Genomic DNA, 24770 nt, shown 5'->3' on the forward strand with positions numbered 1-24770 from the left:
AACTTGTGAGGCATGCTGGCCTGGGTTCTTCATTGCACACAGAAACCCAAACATCAGGACCAAATTGACATACTCAAACCTTTTCTTTTACCTTACTGTAACCCTCTTTTGCTAAGCTGCAATAGAGGTTTCTATCGTGGCCTGGAGGTGCTAAATGCTCTGATGCTGCTCCAACACTCATAAGAATTCTATGAGCATCAGAGCTGTTACCGCAGCGGCCGGCGATAAAAATCCCTACAAAGGCTTGATAAAAGGGGGCCTAAACCTATTGGGAAAATTAAACAAACCATATGAGAACAAATCAATTGCGCAGTCATTACTAACAGAAAATCATATCTCTTTTACACATACAGAACACAGACCTTCACCGCCTACCCCTCTCCAAAGGGATGTATCTACAAAAGATTCCTTGACAAAACTCTCTCATTCCAAGCTGGCAGATGGAATGATTGCCTGACCACCCTCATTTCATATGCTCCATCCTACCTATCCTTCAGGAAATCTCTCAAATCATACCTCTTTGATAAATTTCTCTAACCCCTTCCCTCCCGGCCAAACTCCCAAACTCTAACCACCTCTCCTCCTTTTCCTGTCCCTCCTTGTAATTGAAAACTGGTTACCGACACACTTGACAATTACTCTCTGTATCTTCGCTGTATATGTACAGTCTCTTCTCCTGTAAACCACTTTGAACTGTTTGTGGTATAGCGGTATACAAAAATAAAGTTATTATTATTATTATTATAGACTAAGGGCTCCTTTTACGAAGGTGCATTAGGGCCTTAACGTGTGGAATAGCGTGCGCTAAACTGCCATGCGTGCTAGCCGCTACCGCCTCCTCTTGAGCAGGTGGTAGTTTTTTGGCTAGCGCACGCTATAGTGCGCGCTAATCCGGTGCGTGCGCTAAAAATGCTAGTGCACCTTCGTAAAAGGAGCCCTAAGTAAGCACAAACTAAAAATGATACTCAACACTCAAGAAGCTAGTCCGTTCGTACAGGGCAAAATCATAGATAGAAAGCAATGCGTGTTCCCCTGTACTATGCAAAGTATAAAGATAGAAAATGTAAATTTCCAAAAACTGACATATACATAAGAAACTGACTACTACATAAGAAATACAAATTAAAAAAAAAAAAGAGGAAAATGATACCATGTTATCAGACTAAATATATTTTTCAATTAGCTTTCAGAGGTCAAAACCTCCTTCCTCAGTTCAGAACAGTCAACTGCTGTTATGTTATGTTATGCTATGTTAATCAGGTTTTCTATTCTGCCTTTACCTCTTCAGTTCAAGTCCGGATTACATTACAAGAAGTTGGGTCAGTTACCCAGGAAGTTACAATGGACAGTTTGACGTGGATATTCAATAGCGTTGCTAGTATAGGTAGATCAGTGCAACTATTAATACAGCTAGGTCATAGTTACAAGTACAAGTAAGTCATATACCCTCCCTTTTACGAAACCGTGGGAGCAGCGCAGAGCTTTTGGCGCCCCGGCCGTGCTATAAAACGCTATCGTGGTTTTGTAAAAAGGGGAATAATAATAATAAGCAAATAAGTAACCTGTGTTGACCTAAGGAAAGAGGTCTTGGCCTCTAAAGTTAGTCAAAAAGGTATTAAAATTAATCCATTAAAATGAAAACATCTTATTTACATTTTCTATTTTTACTTATTATCATAGCTACCATGCTATTTTATCTCAAACTAAAAATAAAATTCTTTTTTTCTATCTTTGTTGTCTGGCTATTTGCTTTTTTCAGTTTGTTGGTACCAGTCTCAGGTTTCTGCTTTCCTTATCTTGCCAGGATTTCTTGTCCGTTTGACAATTTTCTTTCCTCCTGTTCCTTTCAGTTTTCTTCAATTTATTTTCTGTCTCTGTCAAGATTTCATTTTTTTCTTACTATCCAATCCTCAATTTCCCTCTGTTTATTGTGTCTACCTACAGCATGCCACCTAGTTTATGTCCTCTTATTCTCACTAACTGTATCCTCTTCCCCCTATTTAGCATCTTCCCTCTCTTTTCCCTCTTCTATCCAGCATCTGCCCCTTCTCTCCCTACTTCCATCCATTTGCCCGCCGCTTCAATCCAGTGTCTGTCCCCTCTCCTCCCCATGTTAATCAAACATGTGCCCCCCTCATCCTCACTTCCTTCCAGGATTTGCTCTCTCTCCTCCCCACTTCCTTCTAGCATGTGCCACTCTGTTCTCCCCACATCCTTCCCCAAACCAGCAGCAGTGGAAAAACAAACTAGAAACCAGAGGACCGCATTGTACTTACCCTCAGCTGCCAACTCTGCCCTGGAACAAGAAGTGACTGATAGAAGAATTCTTCCAACACAGAAGAAGTATATTGGGAGATCTCTGCCCAATCCTAGCAATATAATTGCCACTGATACATTTACATTAAAATTTTTGTGATAGGTCCTCAGTTTACACAACTCAATTACCAGGTCAAAACCTGTAGTATATTATCGAGTTGAGAGCTGTATACCCAACAGGGTTATTTAAGCGTGAAACATCCCTGGACCTTATGTGCAAAATGTGACTAAAATACGGTGCAAAATCACACTCAAAATCAAAGTGCATTTAATCTCTCCAGTATACTGAATGGCAAAACATGGACATGCGATGAAGTTTCTAAGTAGCAGATTTAAAACAGACTGGAGAAAATATTTCTTCACACAAAGTATAATTAAACTCTGGAATTCATTGCCAGCGAATGTGCTGAAATCAGTTAGCTTAGCAGAGTTTAAAAAAGGTTTGGCTAATTTTCTTAAAGAGAAGTCCATTGGTCATTATTGAGATGGCTTGGAAAAATCCACTGTTTATTCCTAGGATAAGCAGCATAAAATCTGTTTAACTACTTGGGATCTAGCTAGGTACTTGGGACCTGGTTTCACCACTGTTGAAAACAAGAGCTTTATGGACCTTCAGTCTGTTCCAGTATGGCAATTCTTATGTTCTTAACTACAGCAATTGAATATAGATATGTGGCTGGTCGATATTCAAAATTATTTAACCAGTCAGAAATCAGCTATTGACCAGTTAAATCACTTGCTCGGGCCTATACACTAATGATCAGTGGCATTTATTTGGTTATTGCTGCTGAAAATTAGTGATAAGCACCTACATGAAGATCAGCAATTTTGAAGGCATTCTGGAGGTTGGCTGGTTAAGTGCCGATACTGAGCATTAACCAGTCAGGGTAACTGCATAAAATACAATCCTATCTTTATGTGGCAAACTATGGCCTCTTAAATTCTGATTATTGGCTAAATTGGGTTTGCGTTAGCCGGCCCTGCATAAACTTGGCATTCAATGCCGAATCCCACAATACTATCCACAAAATTTAATAAAATCATAAAATCAAAACAGCAGCAAGTCCAACAAAAAATAAGCTTCAAAGACTAATCCTCTCTTTTACTATGCTATGGTAGAGGTTTTTACCATAGCCCGGAGTGCTCCTGTGCTCATAGAATTCCTATGAGAGTCAGAGCAGCATTGGAGCATTTAGTGCTCTGGGCCACCGTAGAGACTTCTAATGTGGCTTAATAAAAGAAGGCCTAACTCATTTAAAAGCTAAATCAAACAAAAAAGCCTTAAGGTGCTTTCTAAATTGTACAATACCAGAAATATTTCTTAAACCAAAATGTCAGGAATTCCAAAAGCTAGCACCACCAACTTGGAACATAATAACTTGAAAAATATCCAATCTTATGTGCTTAAAAAATGGCTCTACGTTAAAAAAAATTCTAGCAAATACAGTATTGACATATACTAACCTGGATGTCTCAATTCCTATTTCTAAGTTCTAACTACAATAGAGCTCATATCAAAATAATTTTTACAAAATCAAAACATTTGTGGTCTGGAAGGAATTTTATTTTCATTGCTGTAGAAACAGCAAGGGCAGTGGATGGTGGAAGAACTCTAATAAATCTTTCAAAATCGATACTTCTTTGTATCTTGTTTGATCACATGGTTCTCTTTAAAGATGTTTGTTCATCATGTTTTTTACGTCTGCGACGTGATGAACGTAAGTCCTGGTAGGTTCACATTGGATATTTAAAATCTCGGCGTTCCTCAGGTTCGCCGCCATTTTCAAAGAGCAAAATAGACAGAGAAGCCAGGATAATTTTCGTTCCGTAAGTTGCTACATTAAATTTTGTAAAAAATTCTGTGTAATCAATATAACATCATAACGATTTTAAAAGCATTTGAAGTTATCGTTTGGTGTAATCAATGCAATTTTGTGTTTTAGGCACTGTCAACCTTTCCCCTGACGAAGCCACATCGGGTGAAACGGTGGCCCCGTTGGGATACAACAGTGCTGACATTTCATTCAGATAAGTGCTTCTTAAATATAGGCACTATCTTATTAATGTTTATGATATTTATTTCTTAAAGATAATTTTTCAAAATATAAAAAATCACAAAAATATAAAAAGAACTAAAATAATTAAAAAAGAAACAAAAACAGTAAATACATGAGTCAACGCCCCAGAACTAGGCAGTGATAGTTCAACATTCCATATCAGTAAAGGGGAAGGGAAAAAGAAGAAGGGAGAAATAAACAGATCATGATGCTTATACAATATACTTGTATTCTTTTATTATGCAAAACTTTCAATAAAATTTACTGAACTTAAAAAAAAAAAGAAACAAAAAGTATTAGATGCAGCAAGCATATGCCTGATGCCAATGATTGAGACTCTGACCGATGACAAGCAATAACCACCATTTTGCTGGATGACTCGGTCTCTGAGGCATGGCTAAGCTTGTCACAAAATTTGATGGGAAGTAATTTTGTATTTATAGAATTCATTTGATACTTCCTTAAGTATTTGCATTTTGGTTTTACCAATTATTGCCATACCATGTCTTCAAGCAATTGGAACACCACCTTTGGGTTCAATATTGAACAAGCAGAATCCATTCTTAATGTACCTTCTCAATATGACATCAATCCTACCGGGAGTGAGAATTTAACCACAGATTGGAACCTTTTTTTCAACCAAAATAAAAAAATTATGAAGATTGAGCTTAATAGCGGCATTCTTGTAGAATACTGCAAAAGTGAAAGAATTCCCAGGGGTTTAAGAATCAATAAAGAACCCCAGAACTTTAAGGAAGACAAAGAGTTTCTGACCAAATGGAATATGATTCTAAACAAATGTTTCTTCGACATAATGTTGTTAATTATAGAAAAAAGTAGACAACAAGTTGAGGAATTTAAACAAGATTTAGAGAAAACTCTAACAACTTTAAAATCAATAAAATCTCCAGAATTATTCCAAAGTCAGTTAACCGCAACTAATGATAACTTACAAAAGTTCAAAGAGAATACCAAAAAATTCAAACTGAAAAAATTCTACAGAGACGAGAAAGATTACCAGAACAATAAGGTGTATCACTGGATGCAGACCAATGACAATCAAAATGCTGTGGCTTTAACCAACAATGTTGATTCTAGTACTTCTTCCGGCAGCCTTAGTTCTTCAGGAAGCTCTTCCTCAGGAAAACCTTTTTTAGGGGCAAGAGGGGGATTTCAAGCAAGAAAAAACAGACGGGGCCGGACTGCCAACAGAAGCAGACCTTGGACAAGATCTCAACAAAAGAATCAATAACAACAGTCAATCTTTCACAATATGAACTCAATTCTGGGGACATAGAACTACTTAATCATGGACTATCGTTTGTTCCGACGGTTCCCAGTAACGAATTTCAGTTCAACATCGATTTTGAAAGATTTATTAGAGTTTTGGAAATAAAACTTTTCTTTGCCACTAAAAAAGATTTTGCAGACAGAACCACAATCGCACCCAAATCAACATGGAAACCTTCTGGTCCTATGGATGTCAACATTAAAGTTTTCAAAGATTTAGTATATAAAGACTGTAAAAAAATCTTTAGTCAATCTAAAAAAACTAAATTTAAATCAAATTTGACATATCAAGAACATACCGCTTTAATCAATCTTCAACACAACAACAATATTATCATAAAATCAACCGATAAAGGCGGAGGGATTGTGATTCAAGACACTTCAACTTATAGAAGGAAAGCCATAGAACATTTACAAGATCCAGCAGCATATATGCTGATTAAACTAGATCCCACCAAAAAATTACTAAATAAAGTACGTAAAATGACAGATATAGCTTTAAAAGCAGGATTCATTACCAACAGAGATTATCGTTTTTTGAATGTGAACCATCCAGTCATTTCTAATATATATTTTCTCCCAAAAATACACAAAGATCCAGTTAATCCACCATTCAGACCCATCACTTCAACTAAAGGGTCTATTCTTGAACCACTATCTAGATTTGTGGACCAATTCATAAAAAATGAAGTTTTCAAATGCAAATCATATGTTAGAGATTCCAAACATTTTCTCAACAAATTGAATTCAGTGGATGTGAAGGAAGGACCTTTCATAATGGTCACACTTGACGTAGCTTCATTATATACATCTATTCCACAATATGACGCCCTAGAAGTCATTAGAAATACACTTGAAAGCCAACCAAAGCCACAATCTGTACCCACAGAATTCATCATTGCGCTTGCCACATTAGCTATGTGTGAAAATTATTTCATTTTTGATGGAAAACTCTACAAACAAACACAAGGGGTAGCCATGGGGGCCACTTTTGCCCCCTCGGTTGCTAACCTCTTTATGATTGCATTTGAAACATCATGGGTTGAATTTTCCCCATTTGAACATCTTATATTTTCGTGGTGGCGATATATTGACGATGTCTTCATGCTTTGGAAAGGATCTGAAAATCAATTACGGGCCTTTGTGTCCTGGCTCAACACATGCAATACACATATACAATTTACTTATGCATTTTCCACTGTACGCATTCATTATTTGGATATAGAAATTACTCTCCAACAACAACATTTTCACACACGTACCTTCGAGAAACCCTTAGCAAAAAACACCTTTCTTGAATATGGCAGTTGTCACCCTAGACATTTGAAGAACAGTTTGCCATTCTTGCAGATGCTCAGAATAAGAAGGAATTGCTCTCTTCAAACTGAATTCAAGACTCAGGCGAAAAATTTGAGCAAGAAACTTGAAGTGAGAGGATATCCAGCTAACATCATAAAGAATGCCTACAGACGAGCAAAGTATAACAACAGAGACCTGCTACTAGACGAATCAAAACATCGAGAGGATACTGTCAGCGATCCGGTCTCGACATGTGTTTTAAAACATTCCATCTCGAGCGCTCAGTTGAAGAAGATTATCAGAAAACACTGGACTATTATTCAATCTCTTTCTGAATTTGAAAATCATAAACTACGTTTCGCTTTTTCAAGAGACAAAAATCTAAAGGAATTTCTTAGTTCAAATAAGTTCCAAGACATCGACATTACCCCGACCTGCACAGGGCACTTTAAATGTGGTCATTGTAGCTATTGTGATTTTTCAATTCAAACAAAATTTTTTGTCAATCCTATTAATTCAATGACATATAAATTTAATCATTTCAGCACATGTATAACAGACCACGTGGTTTACATCATAATGTGCCCTTGCCACAAGTTATATGTTGGCATGACTACCAGACCTTTTAAAACCCGTCTGGCTGAACACAAGTCGAATATAAAAAAAAACAAAACCAAAGAACCCTTAGTACAACACTGTCTAGAGGCAGGTCACACCTTTGATCAATTAAAAGGACTTGTTATAGATGTCATTAAGAAGAACAGCAGAGGAGGGGATAGAACTTTATCTTTAAAGCGACGTGAAACATTTTGGATTTTTATGCTACAAACCCTTCAAACCTAAAGGGTTAAACGACAAAATCGATTGGTCTAGTTATTATTAACCTTGCATAATGTTAACATAATGCTTTTTTGCTGCCTGTTCGTTTATTTTATTTTGTTTTGTTTTGTTTTTGGTTTTAATTCCTTCAACGATACAATACATTAGCCATTCTTTGGCTGAAGATAAAAAAAATTTTTTTTGTATCTTGTTTGATCACATGGTTATCTTTAAAGATTTTTTACGTCTGCGACACGATGAACGTAAGTCCTGGTAGGTTCACATTGGATATTTAAAATCTCGGCATTCCTCATGTTCGCCGCCATTTTCAAAGAGCAAAATAGACAGAGAAGCCAGGATAATTTTTGTTCCGTAAGTTGCTACGTTAAATTTTGTAAAAAATTCTGTGTAATCAATATAACATCATAACGATTTTAAAAGCATTTGAAGTTATCGTTTGGTGTAATCAATGCAATTTTGTGTTTTAGGCACTGTCAACCTTTCCCCTGACGAAGCCACATCGGGTGAAACGGTGGCCCCGTTGGGATACAACAGTGCTGACATTTCATTCAGATAAGTGCTTCTTAAATATAGGCACTATCTTATTAATGTTTATGATATTTATTTCTTAAAGATAATTTTTCAAAATATAAAAAATCACAAAAATATAAAAAGAACTAAAATAATTAAAAAAGAAACAAAAAGTATTAGATGCAGCAAGCATACGCCTGATGCCAATGATTGAGACTCTGACCGATGACAAGCAATAACCACCATTTTGCTGGATGACTCGGTCTCTGAGGCACGGCTAAGCTTGTCACAAAATTTGATGGGAAGTAATTTTGTATTTATAGAGGCTAATTCTTCCCAGCCCCAACTGTGACTTTCACTACCGCTCTTCTGCTCCCACCTCTGCCACTTCACAAAAAAAACTGCAATGATAAAAGAACATGAGAGCCATGGGGCTGCAGCCTGCAAATGCACTGCTGCTGGCTCTGTTAGTCCCCCAACCCTCACCGCAATGTCACATCCTGATCCGGAGAGCGGAGAGTGGTAGAGTTTGCAGCTGTGCATATTCAGGATGCAGCTCCACATTTGGTGCAGGAAAGCAGAAGTTATTGGAGCAAGGATGAGGGAAAAAGGGGACGAGGAAGAGGAGAGAAAAAACACTAATTGGAAAGGGGATAAAAAGAGAAGGTATACGTGAAGTGAAAGAGGAACAATGTTGGATAGAATGGTACAGAGACTGGGGAGTCCCTGGTTGAAAAGAGGAAGAAAGAGAGAGAGAGAGAAGAAAAACACAATGAATGGGGGATAGAGAGAGGAGACATGCTGGGGAGGCTAAAGAAAAGCAGAGCTTGGGTGGGGTTAGGATGAGGTAGGCAGGGCTAGGATGAGGTAGGCAGGGCTAGGATGGGATGGGGCATGGCAGGGAAAGTTAAAATCCTTGAGGTTCTATTTGTATTTCTCTCTTTCATGTAGAATTACCCCATTCACTCCCTCTCTGTGTGTCTCTTCTTCCTCATGCAGCATTACCCCATTCTTTCTGTCTTTTCATCTCTATGCAGCATTATCTTGTCCTCTCTCTCTCTTTCTTTCTGTCCCTTCTCCCCATCCAACGCTACTCTTTTCTTGGTCTGGGGTTTTTCTCTCTCTCTCTCTCTCTCTCTGCCCTGGTCCAGCATCACTGACTTTTACTCATTCCCTTCTTCACACTCCCACTCTGTCTCTCTCTTACCACATACCATAGTTGGGGCAGGCTGGAATTCAGTGATAAAAGCAAAGGGAAGATGAATAGTTTCAAGTTTATTAGGATTTTATATACCGCCTATCAAGTTTATCTAAGCGGTTTTTACAATCAGGTACTCAAGCATTTTCCCTCTCACAATCGATCTAACGTACTTGGGGCTAGGATCAGTTTACTGCATGCATCCTCTGATGCAGGATATTTATATCAGAGGGGTCATGACAAGTAGAGCTAGTGGTGGTGCACACAGGAAACTGGTCTCACATGTCATCACCTTCTTTTTGTTGCTCCCACCGAGCCAGGAGGACAATGAACCCTAGATCAGTGGCTCCTACTGCTCATCTTTAAGATATGCTCTACAGAAACTCCTCTCTACCTCTTCAAACATCTGACACTCTACTGCCCTTCCTGTTCTCGCAGATCCACAAACCAGAACCACCTGAACGTTCCCACCTTTCATGAAATCATCTCTGCCACCTGCTGCTGTGCCATTTTTTCAGTTCAGGATCCTAAACTATGGACGCTCTCCCTCCCACCTAAGACTACAAACTTCCTTAGACAAATTCAAAGTAGATCTTAAAATCTCTCTCTTTTCCAACACATACACCTGACCCTTTCTCCACTTCCTCTTTTTATTATGGTGGCTGGGCAGGCTAACTAGAAACACCTCTCTATCCTATAATTTATTAGAGTTCAACCTTCCTCTCCCTCACTGTCATGCCTGGATCTGCACACACACCCTTTCCCTTTTTTATTGAGAGTGTAAGCCACTTAGATGTGTATTACGATATGCTGGATAACAAATCCTAATAAGACTTGGAAACTTGGCAAAGGGAGGGAGGGAAACTGAGGGAGGTCACAGTTGGGTTGAGGATGCATTTTTTGTATGAATGGTGTAGGTCTTTACTATTGGATTTTATGGCACTCTTTTCTGTTGAGGAATTTTGGTTTTATTTTATTTGTAAACCACCTGTATCCTGATGGGCTGGATGGTATATCAAATTTTAAATAAACTGTACACTGTAAGATGGTATAGAGAGATACAGAAATTGAGTGGGGGAGAATGCTAGATGGAAGAGGAGGGAGAAAGAAGTTAGTGAAAGACTGGGGAATAAAAAGAATGGGAAGGCAGGGTGAGAGAAAAGAGATGAAAATCTATAGGTAGAGTAAAAAAGAAGATAATTAAAGACAGGAGGGAGAGAAAAATTACAAATGGGACATGATGAAAACCTGGCATGAGAGTTAAGAGAAGATAGAGGAAAGCAGAAAGCAAAAATTGGGACCAACATGATTAGAAAAATTAAAGCAGACTTTTACTAAGCTATGATAGAGATTTCTTCTGTGGCCCAGAACACTAAATAACTCTGATCTGATGCTCATAGAATTATCACTCAGCTTTTAGAAACCAAAACTTCCTTCCACAGGTTAGGAAAGTATATCATAACAGCAGCATGCTATGCTGATAAGAACATAAGAACATAAGAACATAAGAAGTTGCCTCCGCTGAGGCAGACCAGAGGTCCATCTCGCCCAGCGGTCCGCTCCCGCGGCGGCCCATCAGGCCCATTGCCTAAGCAATGGTCCCAGACTATCCCTATAACCTACCGCTACTCTTATCTGTACCCCTCAATTCCTTTATCCTCTAGGAACCTATCCAAACCTTCTTTGAAGCCTTGTAACGTGCTCCGGCCTATCACAGCCTCCGGAAGCGCGTTCCATGTGTCCACCACCCTCTGGGTGAAAAAGAACTTTCTGGCATTTGTTTTAAACCTGTCTCCTTTTAGTTTTTCCGAGTGCCCCCTTGTACTTGTGGTTCCCCGTAATCTGAAAAATCTGTCCCTGTCTACTTTTTCTATACCCTTCAGGATCTTGAAGGTTTCTATCATGTCTCCTCTAAGTCTCCGCTTTTCCAGGGAGAACAGCCCCAGCTTTTTCAGTCTGTCAGTATATGAGAGGTTTTCCATACCTCTTATCAGTTTAGTTGCTCTTCTCTGGACTCTCTCAAGTACCGCCATGTCCTTTTTGAGGTACGGCGACCAATATTGGACACAGTACTCCAGATGCGGTCGCACCATTGCACGATACAGTGGCAGGATGACCTCCTTTGTCCTGGTCGTGATACCCTTCTTAATGATACCCAACATTTTGTTTGCTTTTCTTGAGGCTGTGGCGCACTGTGCCGACGCCTTCAAAGACGTGTCCACCATCACTCCCAGGTCTCTTTCAAGGTTACTTACCCCTAGCAATGATCCTCCCATTTTGTAGCTGAACATCGGGTTCTTTTTCCCTACATGCATGACCTTGCATTTCCCTACATTAAAGTTCATTTGCCATTTTTTGGCCCATTCTTCTAGCGTCGTTAGGTCCCTTTGCAGATCTTCGCAGTCTTCCATGGTATCAACCCTGCGGTAGAGTTTGGTGTCATCCGCAAATTTAATAACTTCGCAATTTGTTCCTGCCTCCAGGTCATTTATAAATATATTGAACAGGAGCGGTCCCAGCACCGACCCCTGCGGAACTCCGCTCGTGACCCCATGCCAGTCCGAGTAATGGCCCTTCACTCCAACCCTCTGTTTCCTGTCCGCCAGCCAGTTTTTGATCCATCGGTGGACCTCCCCTTGCACCCCGTGTTTCCACAGCTTTTTAAGCAGTCTTTCGTGCGGTACCTTGTCAAAGGCTTTTTGAAAGTCAAGGTAAATGATGTCAATGGATACCCCTTTATCCACCTGTCTGTTTACCCCCTCAAAGAAGTACAATAAGTTTGTGAGGCATGACCTACCCTTGCAGAAGCCGTGCTGGCTGATCTCAGGAAGGAGATTTTGGCCTCTGAAAGCTAATTGAAAAATGTATTACTTTAGTCCAAGAAAAAAAAAAGCATCACCTTATTGTCCATTTTTTGTTTATTTTTATTAATTTCTAAAGTGATTGGAATACATCAGCTTTTGAAATTACCTGCTATCTTTATATTTTGCACAGTGGGGGAGTGTTGTATTGTATACAGAGTCTGGCTTATTTGGGGTTCAGTTTTATTTCAGACGTTCTTAAGATTATTTTTAGAATACTTTAATCACATCTAATATGTTTTATTACAGTATGTACTATTATAATTTGTTTTTTAGTGTATTGAGTGTGCATATTACCATCAGTAACAGAGGTATTAGGGGGAAGCAGCTGGTGCATCTGTGCCAAAGACATCATGAAGAGGTTCTTCCCTGCTATGTTCAAAAATGCCCTTATTATCCCTTTACTGCTGAGACAGGTATTACCTTCCCATCCTAAGGATTTTAACTTTCCTCATCAAGCTCCGTTCCACCCCACCCAGGCCCTGACTTAGTCCCACCCACCTTAGCCTCCCCAAACAGCTGTTACCTACAGCCTATGAGGCTCATAATCAAAACATCCAAAAAAGTGCCTACGTCGGAACTTGGACGTTTTTCTCAGCAAAATGTCCAAGTGCTGATAATCAAAATTCATTTCCTGGATGTCTAGCAGGATGTTTTTCACCCTGTTGTGTGTCCAGAGAGTAAGGGGCAAGTTGGGAGGCGTGATGTGGGCAAGCGATGGGCTGGCTGTGGGCGGCCTTAGCCTTGGACATCCTGCAGATATAATCAAATGTTTTGCAGGATGTCCTGAATGGAATTTAGACGTTTCAGGCTAGACCTGTTTTAGAAGTGTCTAAGTGCCAAAAAGGTGCCCAAACTGACCAGATTAACACTGTACAGATTAATTACTGACCCCCCCTCTCCACACACACACTCCTCCAATGGTCACAGATACCCCTCCCAGCCCACAAACATCTGAATTTAAAAGTCCATACCTGTCTGTAGAACGGCAGCATCTCCTATGGGAGAGCCTACTAGAGCATCACACAGGTGTCCTAAGTAGGCTAGTGAACCATAGAGAGGAGAACCCAGACCCATAAGCCACTCTACCCACATTTATGGTGAAAAGTTTGAGCCGACCAAAATCCTACTTTACTGCCATATAGGGTTATTGAGTAGGTAGCCAGGTGGGTATAGTGCAGGGGTCTCAAAGTCTCTCCTTGAGGACCACAATCCAGTCGGGTTTTCAGGATTTCCCTAATGAATATGCATGAGATCTATGTGCATGCACTGCTTTCAATGCATATTCATTGGGGAAATCTTGAAAACCCGACTGGATTGCGGCCCTCAAGGAGGGACTTTGAGATCTCTGGTATAGTGGGTCTTTGGGGAGTTGTTTTCTTAGGGGGGGCTCACTACAACTTTTAAGGGGGTTATAGTGAGATGTGTATGTGGCACGCTCTATGTGATGTTCACAGCAGTGCCCTCTAAGGTGCCCCACTGCTCTGTTGGCATGTCTATGGGGCCAGTTCATCATAATGCTGACCTTTCCCACATCCAAATGCAGTTCATTTAGACGTTCCAATTTGGATGATTTCTTGGTCGAAAATAGACATTCTGGCAGTCTAGATGCCCCGGTGACCTAGATGTCTAAGCAAATGATTAAAAAAATAAAAAAATAAATTTTATATATATATATATATATATATATATATATATATATATATATATATATATATATATATATATATATATATCTTTGGACGTCCAATGGCTCGGGTTTCAGAAATGGCCTTTTATTAATGCTTCAGATTTGGACATTTTGCTTGAAACATCCAAATCAGACTTAGATGTTTGTTTTGTAAATGCCCCTCCGCATTTCTATGTTACAAATGCAAAGGCCATTTTTTTCATTTTCCATTGGATTACTTCTTGACAGGCAATCAGAAGCATCCTGGACTTGATAGACCTCTGGTCTTTCAACCCAACCTAATCAACAACCCAAAGTCCTCCACTGCAACTCTGAAATGCAATTCAAATCCTGTAAATGCGCTGATTTCAATTTTGCCCACTTGATACAGTAAATGCAAACAATCTTTTAAGTGTTGATAAAGCAATGGGGCCAGATGGTGTACATACAAGGGTACTGAGGGAACTTGGGGAACTTCAAGCAGTTCCACAGGCTGACCTTTTCAATGCTTCTCTAGAGTTGGGAGTGGTACTGGAGGATTGGAGAAGGGTGGATGTGGTCCCTCTCCACAAAAGTGGAAGTAAGAAAGAAATAGAGAACTACAGGCCAGTAAGTCTAACTTTTGTAGTAAATTAATCGAAACACTTTTACAACGGAGAATAGGGCAGTGTCTGGAATCCAGTGGATTACAAGATCCGAGGCAACATGGATTCACTACAGGCAGCTCTTGTCAAATAAATCTGATCAATTTATTTGATGGGTGACCAGAGAAATGGAAAGAGGGATTGCACTAGATGTGGTGCATTTAGATTTTAGCAAAGCCTTTGACAATGCTCCACACAGGCGTCTAATAAATAAACAGAGTGCCCTCGGTATGGGCCCCAAAGTGACGGACTAGGTCAGGAACTGGTGGAATGGAAGGCAACAGAGGGCAGTGGTCAAAGGAAATCACTCTGAGGATAGGGATGTTACCAATAGTGTGCCTCAAGATTCAGTTTTTGGGACTGTTCTTTTTAACATTTTTGTAAGCAATATTGCTGAAGGGCTGACTGATAAGATTTGCCTCTTTGCTGATGATACCAAAATCTGCAATAGAACAGACACCCCTGATGGTATGGAAAACATGGGGAAGGCACTAGTGAAGCTTCAGGAATGGTCTGAAATTTGGCAGCTAAGATTTAATGCTAAGAAATGCAAGGTCGTGCATTTGGGCTGCAAAAACCCAAGGGAACAATACAGTGTAGATGGTGAAGAATTTTTTTTGTCCACAAAAGAGGAGTGGGACTTAAATGTGATAGTATGTGATGATCTTAAGATGGCCAAACAAATTGAAAAAGCAACAGCGAAAGCTAGAAGGATGCTTGGGTGCATAGGAAGAGGAATGGCCAGTAGGAAAAAGGAGGTATTGATGCCCCTGTATAAGACTCTGGTGATACCTCATTTAGAATATTGTGTACAGTTCTGGAGACCACACTTTCAAAAAGATGTAAACAGGATGGAGTCAGTCCAGAGGAAGGCAACTAAGATGGTTGATGGACTACATCATAAGGCATAAGGGGATAGACTTAAAGTTCTCAATGCATATACTTTGGAGGAAAGGGGAGATATGATAGAGATGTTTAAATACCTATGTAGCATAAATACTCATGAAGAGATGTTTAAATACCTATGTAGCATAAATACTCATGAAGCAAGTCTCTTTCAACTGAAAGGAAACCCCAGATTGAGAGGTTAAGAGGTGATACCAGGAGTAATCTAAAGAAATACCTTTTTATTTTTTTTTTACAGAAAGAGTGGTAGATGCCTGGAACAGTCTCCCAGTAGAGGTGGTGGAGACAAATACTGTGTCTGAATCCAAGAAAGCATGGGACATGGGATCTCTTAGGGAGAGGAGATAGTGGATGCGGTGGATAATCAGACTAGATGAGCCATTCGGCCTTTATCTACCAGTTATGTCTCTACATTTGACTCAGGAGTCTCATTTGTGGAATTTGCTACTATTGACAATCCAAATAAAGTGAATTTTTCAAGAAATATATCTTTGATTTGTTGTATCAATTTTTAATACCCAGGCTGAACAAGAAGGTCACGGAAGCTTACAAAATTAGTTGTATGAGTAAGCTTGAAATCTTTTGGTGGCCCTCAGAGCTTTCTCCTATTTGCACTGGAGCCCTTTACATGAAAAAGTTTGTTGATCACTGGTGCAAACGTTTATCTAATTTTCCCCATGTTGGCCACATCCAGAGCCAGCCTTTACCTATGATACCATAAGAAGGACCAAGTTAGAGGGGAAAGCTGCGAAGAAAGAACTATGACGTCAGAGACGCCGGCAGGAGAATGGCTAGAACCCTGATGTCACAGATGTTGAATCGTGACATCATGAGAGAAATCAAGCAAGAGAAGGCTGGATAGAGAGGACCGTGATGTCACAGTCTCCTCCTGGTTTTTCAGACAGTCAGATCTAGCATGCGAGAGTGGAGGAGCCTCAGCAGCCTAGATGAGAATTCTGTACCGGCTGCCATACCGTGACCCGCAATTACAGAGCTTTCTTCTCCCTGCCACGCTGCACGCACGGCGGGCTTTCTCCTCCCGAAGCGAGAAGGCACCGAGCTCTCCCTGCGCTGGAAACGGCAGCTCCCGGAGAAGGAGAAACCCGCCCCCGTTCCTGACCTCATCGGGCTTCTCGCTCGGTCTGCGTTTACCGGAGTGCGGCAGCTGCAGGCGCAGCCGCTCTCATTCGGGCTTCCAGAGACCTACGTCCTAGTCCCGGGCTCGTATCACGCCGATCGCATGTCGCCGGCTCTCCGGAGGACTGCCGCGTCCTCTGCCAGCCCTCCCCACCACCACCTTGCTCTGTACCCTCGTCACTTAGTGCCTCGGCTCCTGCCTGGTATTGGAATAAGGACCGGCTGGCTGGAATGACAAACTTTGCGGCGAGGGGAGAAGCTTTCCCTGCGGGCTGAAGAAAAAGGTAAGGGACGGATGCTTTCTCTGTGTGGTGGCAGGTTGGGGTTGGGAGGGGGGAGGGGGGGGGAAACTGCGCCTCCTTCTCGGCCAGTGGAGATAGTTCTCTGGAACCCTCTTTCAATCCCCCTCCCCTCACGCTTTACTTTTTATTTGGGAAGGTGGGGGAGGGAGGCAGGCAACCCTTGTTCTCCTCAGACAAGAAAAGGCGGTAAAATAAAAGCAGAATAAATCGAAGCTGAGTGAAAGCAGCAGAGCGGGTTTTTTTTTTTTTTGGGTTGTTGTTGTTGTCTTTTGCGACGTGCATCTGGGAAGGCGGGTAGAAACCTCAGCCCTCGGGAAAAGAGTCCCCCCCTCTCTATTCGACTGTGCAATACATGCGGGGAATAGGGGGGGGGGGCGGTTTAACCGGGCATTGTAAGGAAGTTGGGTGGCTTGCTAAATAGAGTTGAGAATAATCTAAAGCAGTCTTGTGACTGAGCAAAGCTCACAGCAGTGGGAGCTTCCCATCATGGGGTGGTAGAGTTAGGTTTGGGGATGGGAGCCTTATACCCAGGGAAAGCTGAGGTTTAAAGGAGCCTTTCCACTTGCCACCCGCACCATTTTTGACCTGTAGCCACTGTGTCTTAAGATGTTATTGCTGTTGCGTTGACTACATACATATGTGAACTGTAATTTGCTGTAACTCAATTTGAACTGTGTTTTATGGAAAACCATGTAATCAACACATGACGATGAAGATATTACCAGGATGATTAGGGGCAAGAGCCTTATAGAAGAGGTTGTGTGTGATTTAAAGGTGTGTATCGGGGGGGGGGGTCTAGTTGATAGGTGCGAACTTTTTTTTTTTCTAAAGATGCTGAGTAGGATGATGTTTACAGGTGTGATCCTTGGAGCAAAGGGAATTTGGGATTAGGGTGTGATTTAGGGGTGTAAATTCTACAGCATCAAGAGAATGGTAACAGTGGAATTAACAAAGATGAGCCTAGTATCAGAAGTCTGCAAGGCAGAATAAGGTTTAGGGGAATGGACCATATATTTAGGGGAGCCTGGTCGTTGGGTAAGGTTTAGGTGTATAAACCGTTTAATTAGACGTGTTCATAGCTAAAGCTAATTCTGCTCCCCTCCCCCCCCCATCTGTTATTTCATGGTTTTCTATTCAGTGTGAAAATTCCATTCTTGTGTTTTAACCCTTGTACCCTTTTGCTCATGCCTTCATTAGCTGGAGCAGAGGAAAGCGCTGCACCAACCATGAGAGATATCTGTTCAGTGGTTTTCTTTCTTTAAAACCCACCTGTATGCAGTGCTGCTGGTGCTTCTGTGAATATAAATACCCACATGGTCACGCACATGCCTGTCACCCACTCAGACCTTTTAACCCCTACAAAAACACCGATGCTGGTACTTTGATACCACACAGTAACACCTCAGTTGCCTAAGGAGAGAGGGAACAGAAAACAAACAGGAAATGTTGACTCAAAGCTTTGCCAGCTTCCTGCTGATTTCATGGCCAGGCTCCAGATAACCAATTCATAAAAATATGATCATAGACCACCTGAAAGACCTTAGCAGCAAGACCTGCCTTACTATTCCAGGACAGGTGAAAGATGCAAAGACTAGATGGGCCTGGAAGTTTCTATCAGCTGTAAAGTGATCTCATTCTATGAAGATTCTTTCCACAGACACAGAATAGGCCTTTCTGAAAAAAGCCCTTAAGCCTGTTCCCCCCCCCATCACAGAAACAAAATTGGAAAAATCTTTTACTGTATGCAACTTTCAGTTTCTGAACTAGTTTGCTAAGATATACACGTATGCATATAAGAAGATAAACACCCAGGCCCGGATTCTGTAACTGGTACCATTTAGAGAATCCAGGCCATACTGCACAGCACTAAATCAATATTAAATTTATATTCATAGCATTAGATTTGCTATGATACATTTTTTGCTTGTTTATGTTTGTATTTCATGTGTGATGCATTTTATTTTATTTTGTGCATCACTGGGTGGGTGATTTAGAAATATTAGAAATAAATAAACAAACATCTGTTATCAGTTTCACAGAACCAGTGTCTAACACAATGGTTTTTTTTGACACCGCATCCACCACATAGCAGATGTGGAAGCCACTGTATGTGGGGAGAAAATTATCTTTTTGCACTTTTAAGATTTGCGGCTGGATTGGCCTTCTTGAATGAGAAGGCCCGAACCAAATGAGCTTGGCTGAGGGGTAGCACCTTTCACCTCATTTATGAGTGGTGGAATAAAACACACACACGCTACTCTTTAAAAATATCTATCTATCCAGCAGGGTGGCTGGTACCCCTCCAAATTTTGCATTCTCAAGCATAGCCTGTGATTCAGATATAGCACAAAATTATTTGCTTAACTCCAAATTGTTCCCTTATACTGCTTTTTTGCCTCTCTGATGGGTACCTTCCAAGGTGCTCCTTTCCCAATTTCACAAGGTTATTTCCCATTCCTCATCCTTTCAGCTTTTCCTCCTTTACCCTCCTTAGCCAGCATAATGGGGTCAAGCAGCAGGTCTTTAAACACAGAACTGGAGGGGGGGGGGTGAATAACAGGGTTATATCAAAATGAACAGGAGCATGTAGCAGTATAATATGGATATAGATGTTGGCTGCTGTTTTCTCTTGATTTGCTATTGCTTTCTGGAAACCTTGCTTCTCATTTCTGAAATGTCTTATATTGCATTACATTTTATCAATGATGTACACAGAAGAACAGTTCTGTCTGGCTGATGTGTTAGGCAAATCCCTGATACGATATTATCTGCCCAGGTGGGTAAGAAAGATCAGTTATCGGATATTAAATGTTTTCCTTCTTAGGAGATATACATTTTACAGAAAGCAGAAAAGAAAGATGATACCTGATGTTTAGCCTTTCCAGTTTACAGGTCTTGCTCTGGGTCCTTCTGCCTTATTTCTATGATAACTTTGCTGGCTAGAAGTCTCGCATCACAATCTGTCACACTGGCTGAATATTTATTCCTGTTAATCCTCCCAGACCATACGTTCTGTCCACCAGAATGTTTTTCTCTTTCTTCCCTGTACCCAGCTGGTTCAAGGATGTTGCACCACTGTCCCTTTTCTATCCCTGGGCCCTATATTTTATACTAAGCATTTTTTCCATAGATAAAACATGGAAGAAAACCTTTATCTCTCTCTCTATATATGATTTACTCAGAGCCTCCATTCATTAAGTATTCCAATGAGAGTCTCAGCTATGCATGAATAATAAAATAAATAAAAATATGAAACAGGATCATCATTGCAAGAGAGAGGCAGCCAGCTGCAGCTGCATGTATAATCTTTACCTTTACAAAGATTGTCTCTATAGTTTTGTGATGCTGGACAGGGAAGGGTGGGGGAGTTCTTGTTTCTCTTTGCTCCACAAACTTTCAAGTTAATCTGGTCAAGGCATAGTTCAGGACACTGGCTTGCAATATCCAGAGCAGATGATATGGGGAGAAAGGGATTCTAATTCCTTGATGCCCTATAATCCGCTTTGCAGAAGCAAGGTGGCGCAGCACTAAGATGGAACGTTGGGTGCTTATTTATTTGCTTATTTTAATTTCTTATATATTGCCTACAAGCTTGAAACCTATTACAGCCGTGTACATTTAGGTACAGAAGTTATTGACCGCATGGTCTTGAGGACACCTAGGCATGAATGGCAAAACTGCATAAACAGCTCCTTGGTGTAATAATAAAGCAAGTGGAAGGTTAAAGAGAGGAAAAAGAAAATCAAGAGTAGAGAGAGAGACAAGAAGAAATCAAACAAGGTTTGTAGAGAGAGAATCTTGTGTGTGGGGGTATAGCGGTAGAGAAGACAGGAAGAGAAAATAGCGATTAAGAGAGAGCTAGAGAGAATGAGATTAATCACAAGGGAAAACCAGTGCTTCCGATAAACTATATTAAATCACAGTGCAGCATGGATTGTAAGCATATATTAAGCAGAAACCATCAAGTTGTACAGTTCTTAACAGTAAACATTGTTTAGCTTTTATATTTTTCCCTATATGTAAGACACTGTTTGAAGTATGTTAGCTTTTTACAGCTCTTTCTGAATGTTTATATGCATATATTGTGTGCCATCTGCCTAGGGAAAACACAGCATGGGGCTTTACTAGGAAGAACTGTGTGTTGGAAATATGTACACTAGGTAGAAGCTTAGGGGATATTTATCTATAGATATTTAGACATATTACTCAGTGTGTATTACATCTCTTTCTATATCTCATTTGTTGCATGTGTTATGTTAATTACCACGCTATATGTATATATCTGTGTGTGTGTTGAGAACTGGGGTTGTAGAGCAGGGGTCCCCAAAGTCCCTCCTTGAGGGCCGAATCCAGTCGGGTTTTCAGGATTTCCCCAATGAATATGCATGAGATCTATGTGCATGCACTGCTTTCAATGCATATTCATTGGGGAAATCCTGAAAACCCGACTGGATTCGGCCCTCAAGGAGGGACTTTGGTATAGAGCATATGGTAGCCCTAGTTTTAAACCCTACCTATCTCACTGATGTCAACACACCAAGCAGTATGAACAACTATCCGTATTCTTGCTGATTGGCTGACACGACTTTATGGTATCACAAACACTCCATGCCATTGGGACAGGAATCCAACCAAGGATATCTACAGTACCCTTTAAAACAGAGTAGGTTAACCGTAACATGTTTTCGACATGGTCATGATAAGTACCAGTTACAATGAGATGAATCTCAGCAGATATATATTGGAACTCTCCAGATATCACCTGGAGATTCTGGGATTTCAAATGAAATCTCTGGTCTCTGGAAATACCAGAAAAATCTCTGGGTGCTGGGCACTGTCCTATTCTCTGCAGACTGCCTGGGAAGGGGAAAAACATCAGGAGAGAAAGGAATGATTAGAGAGCAGGTAGCTCTTTTTTGTTATGGTTTGCTCTGTCCATTCAAACCTCAGCCCTTCTTTCGGTCCCCTGCATGACAGAAAGGGAGGGGCTGGATTTGGAAACAAAATAGTTTTTCTCTTCTACTACTACTACTACTAATTTTTTTAATAATACTAATTTTATTTTCTTGTACCGCCCCACCAGCAGTTCTAGGCGGTTCACAACAGAAGAACTGAAACATTTCAGTTAAAAAATACAATTTCAAAAAACACATAACTACTACATCCATTAAATACAACATCAGATAAAAAGTACATTTAAAATACAGAGCCTAATGAAAAATATCTGCTTAAATATCAACATTCTTGTTTATCAAATAGGTAAGTTTCGTAGTGCTGTACACCAGACATGGGAGAGACGATACTTGTTTGAAAAAACTGGACAAAAAGATGCATCTATACACAGTGCTCAGGTGGGGAATTACAGAGGAAGTGATAAGACAGATATGGGTACTTAGCAAGTGGGTTGGAGTTAAGAATTGAAAGCAGCACCAAAGAAGTGGGTTTTGAGCATGGATTTCAATTCTGCCAGAGACAGAGTCTGGAGTTGGCTATAGAAGAGAATAGTACAGATAAGAGGCACTTACCCAATGAATGGAGTTCCCAGGGAGGAGTATAGGGAGAGAGACTGAGTTGCTGCAGAATGAATACACTTGTAGGTCAGTTTAAATTTTATGTGGAAATGGATAGGGAACCAATGAAGTGGCTTGAGGAGAGGGGTTGGGTGGGTATAGTGGCATTGGCAGAATCTGGTGTGTAGTAGAGTTCTGGACAGATCGAAGGGGAGAGAGATGGTTTAGCGGAAGGCCAGTGAGAAGCAGGTTGCAGTAGTCTTGGTGAGAGGTGATGAGGGTATGGATTAGGATCTTAGCAGTGTGCTCAGAAAGGAAAGGTCGAATTTTGGTGATGTTGTAGAGAAAGTAATGACAGGTTTTGGTGGTAAGTTGGATTTGTAAAGAGAAGGAGAGGGATGAGGCTGAAGCATGAAACAGAGGGTTGTTTACTATTGAGCAAGATTGTTGCAGCAAACCTCTCTTGGAGTGGGAAGAGGGGGGATACAGGAAGAGGAAGAAAGGGAGTGTGCTGAGGTTTGAGAAGGGAGACTGTCCCAGGTTAGTCCTAGAATTAGGCTTCGGGATGTGCATTCATTTTAAACCAGTGGCTTAAGTGGTCTTTCCATGCCTATGGAGAATGAAACTGTACCGCTGGTTGTTCGTTTTGCAAAACAAACAGTATTATGGACCCTTGCTCAAACTGGCTCTACTACTGTTTATTGGTTATTGCATTTTTCTTTGTGCTTAATGCAGATAAAGTCTTTTCTATCTCTGGGTCCAGTCTTTATCTACAAGGTTATATCCTATTTTCTTGAAGCAGGCACAGGTCACATAGATTCTTATGAAATCTAACTTACATCCTCATAATTCAGGGAATTATTTTATCATTTCTGATTTGCCATTTTGACTAATGTAATTGAGGCCTCAATTATGTACATCTCATTTATAACACTACCTGTAGTGCATACTGTTAACCCAGTATAGTCCAAGTTTTGGGCTGAGTTCAGTATCCCCCATACAAACAAACAAAAATCAAAGCTTCCAGACTTGGGGCTCCTTTTACTAAGCTGCGTTAGGGCTTTATTGCGCGGAATAGCATGTGCTAAATTGCCGTGCACGCTAGACCTTAACGCCAGCATTGAGCTGGCATTAGTTCTAGCCGCATAGTGTGGGTTTAGCGTGCGCTAAAAGCGCTAACCCAGCTTAGTAAAAGGAACCCTCAGTGACAGTGTACAAAGAAATTCAAGGGTCACTGAAATAATTAACAATTCAATAGCCAACTCTTCATCCTATGAGGCATAACTTTCCATAAAGGTCCCCAAATCTGTTGAAAGTTAAGCCAGTGGCCAGAATTATCCCAGCCCGCCCTATGTTACTTCATTATCATAACTGTATAAAATAAGTTCAACCATTGAGTCTTGTTTGGAGCATCCGGGCTGAGCCATTGTAACAGAATAGTAGGTCTAGCCATTAAGAACATAAAATGCAATAACATATATTTAGACTTGTTTGGTTTTATAACAACCAAATCTTAACACTCAAATAAGAAAAAGGAAATGAAGAGTGGCAATCTTAAACCAAATATTTACTGAACTTTATAAGAAACTTTAGCCCAAAAAGATTAAGATGCTGGACAGGTCCAAAATATACAACCTAGGGCTCCTTTTACAAAACCGCGCTAGGGCCTTAACGCGTGAAATAGTGAGCGCTAAATTGCTGCACTCGCTAGCTGCTACCGCCTCCTTTTGAGCAGATGGTAGATTTTCAGCTAGTGCATGCTAATCCGTGCGTGCGCTAAAACCACTAGTGCACCTTTGTAAAAGGAGCCCCTAGTGTCGTTTCACACTCAGGCCATTTTAAGCAACAACTATTCTGTGCCAGTCCCATTAAAACGGCCCTGCATTAAGATATATAAGCTCTGTAAAAAATTTTTAAATTGCTGTTCCCTGTAAATCATTGATGTCAATTTCATATGTTTCTGTAAAAGTTCTGAATAAACCTCAGTACCTAAGGGCTCCTTTTACAAAGCCACGCTAGGGCCTTAACGCGCGGAATAGCGTGCGCTAAGTTGCTGCACACGCTAGCCGCTACCGCCTCCTTTTGAGCAGGCAGTAGATTTCTGGCCAGCGCGCACTATAGCGCACGCTAATCCGGTGCATGCAATAAAACCGCTAGCCCAGCTTTGTAAAAGGACCCCTAAGTCTCTAGTCCAAGCTTCAGCTTATTTTTGAAAGTTCAATTATGTAAAA

At 40.7% G+C, this 24770-nt stretch overlaps 2 protein-coding genes across 4 annotated transcripts in view; one reads left to right on the forward strand and one right to left on the reverse strand.

Moving 5' to 3' along the window:
- The window catches only part of MACROD1 (mono-ADP ribosylhydrolase 1), an 835512-nt gene that overhangs the window by 368147 nt on the left and 442595 nt on the right, over positions 1-24770 (reverse strand). The window lies entirely within an intron of this gene.
- FLRT1 (fibronectin leucine rich transmembrane protein 1) overlaps positions 16936-24770 on the forward strand; it is a 307753-nt gene continuing 299918 nt past the window's right edge. For both annotated transcript variants that reach the window (XM_033956594.1, XM_033956595.1), the window contains exon 1: positions 16936-17011. The gene's annotated coding sequence lies outside the window, so the exon portion shown is untranslated. The remainder of the gene's footprint in view (positions 17012-24770) is intronic.

This window comes from Geotrypetes seraphini, chromosome 8 (genome assembly GCF_902459505.1).
Source record: "Geotrypetes seraphini chromosome 8, aGeoSer1.1, whole genome shotgun sequence".
NCBI lineage: Eukaryota > Metazoa > Chordata > Amphibia > Gymnophiona > Dermophiidae > Geotrypetes > Geotrypetes seraphini.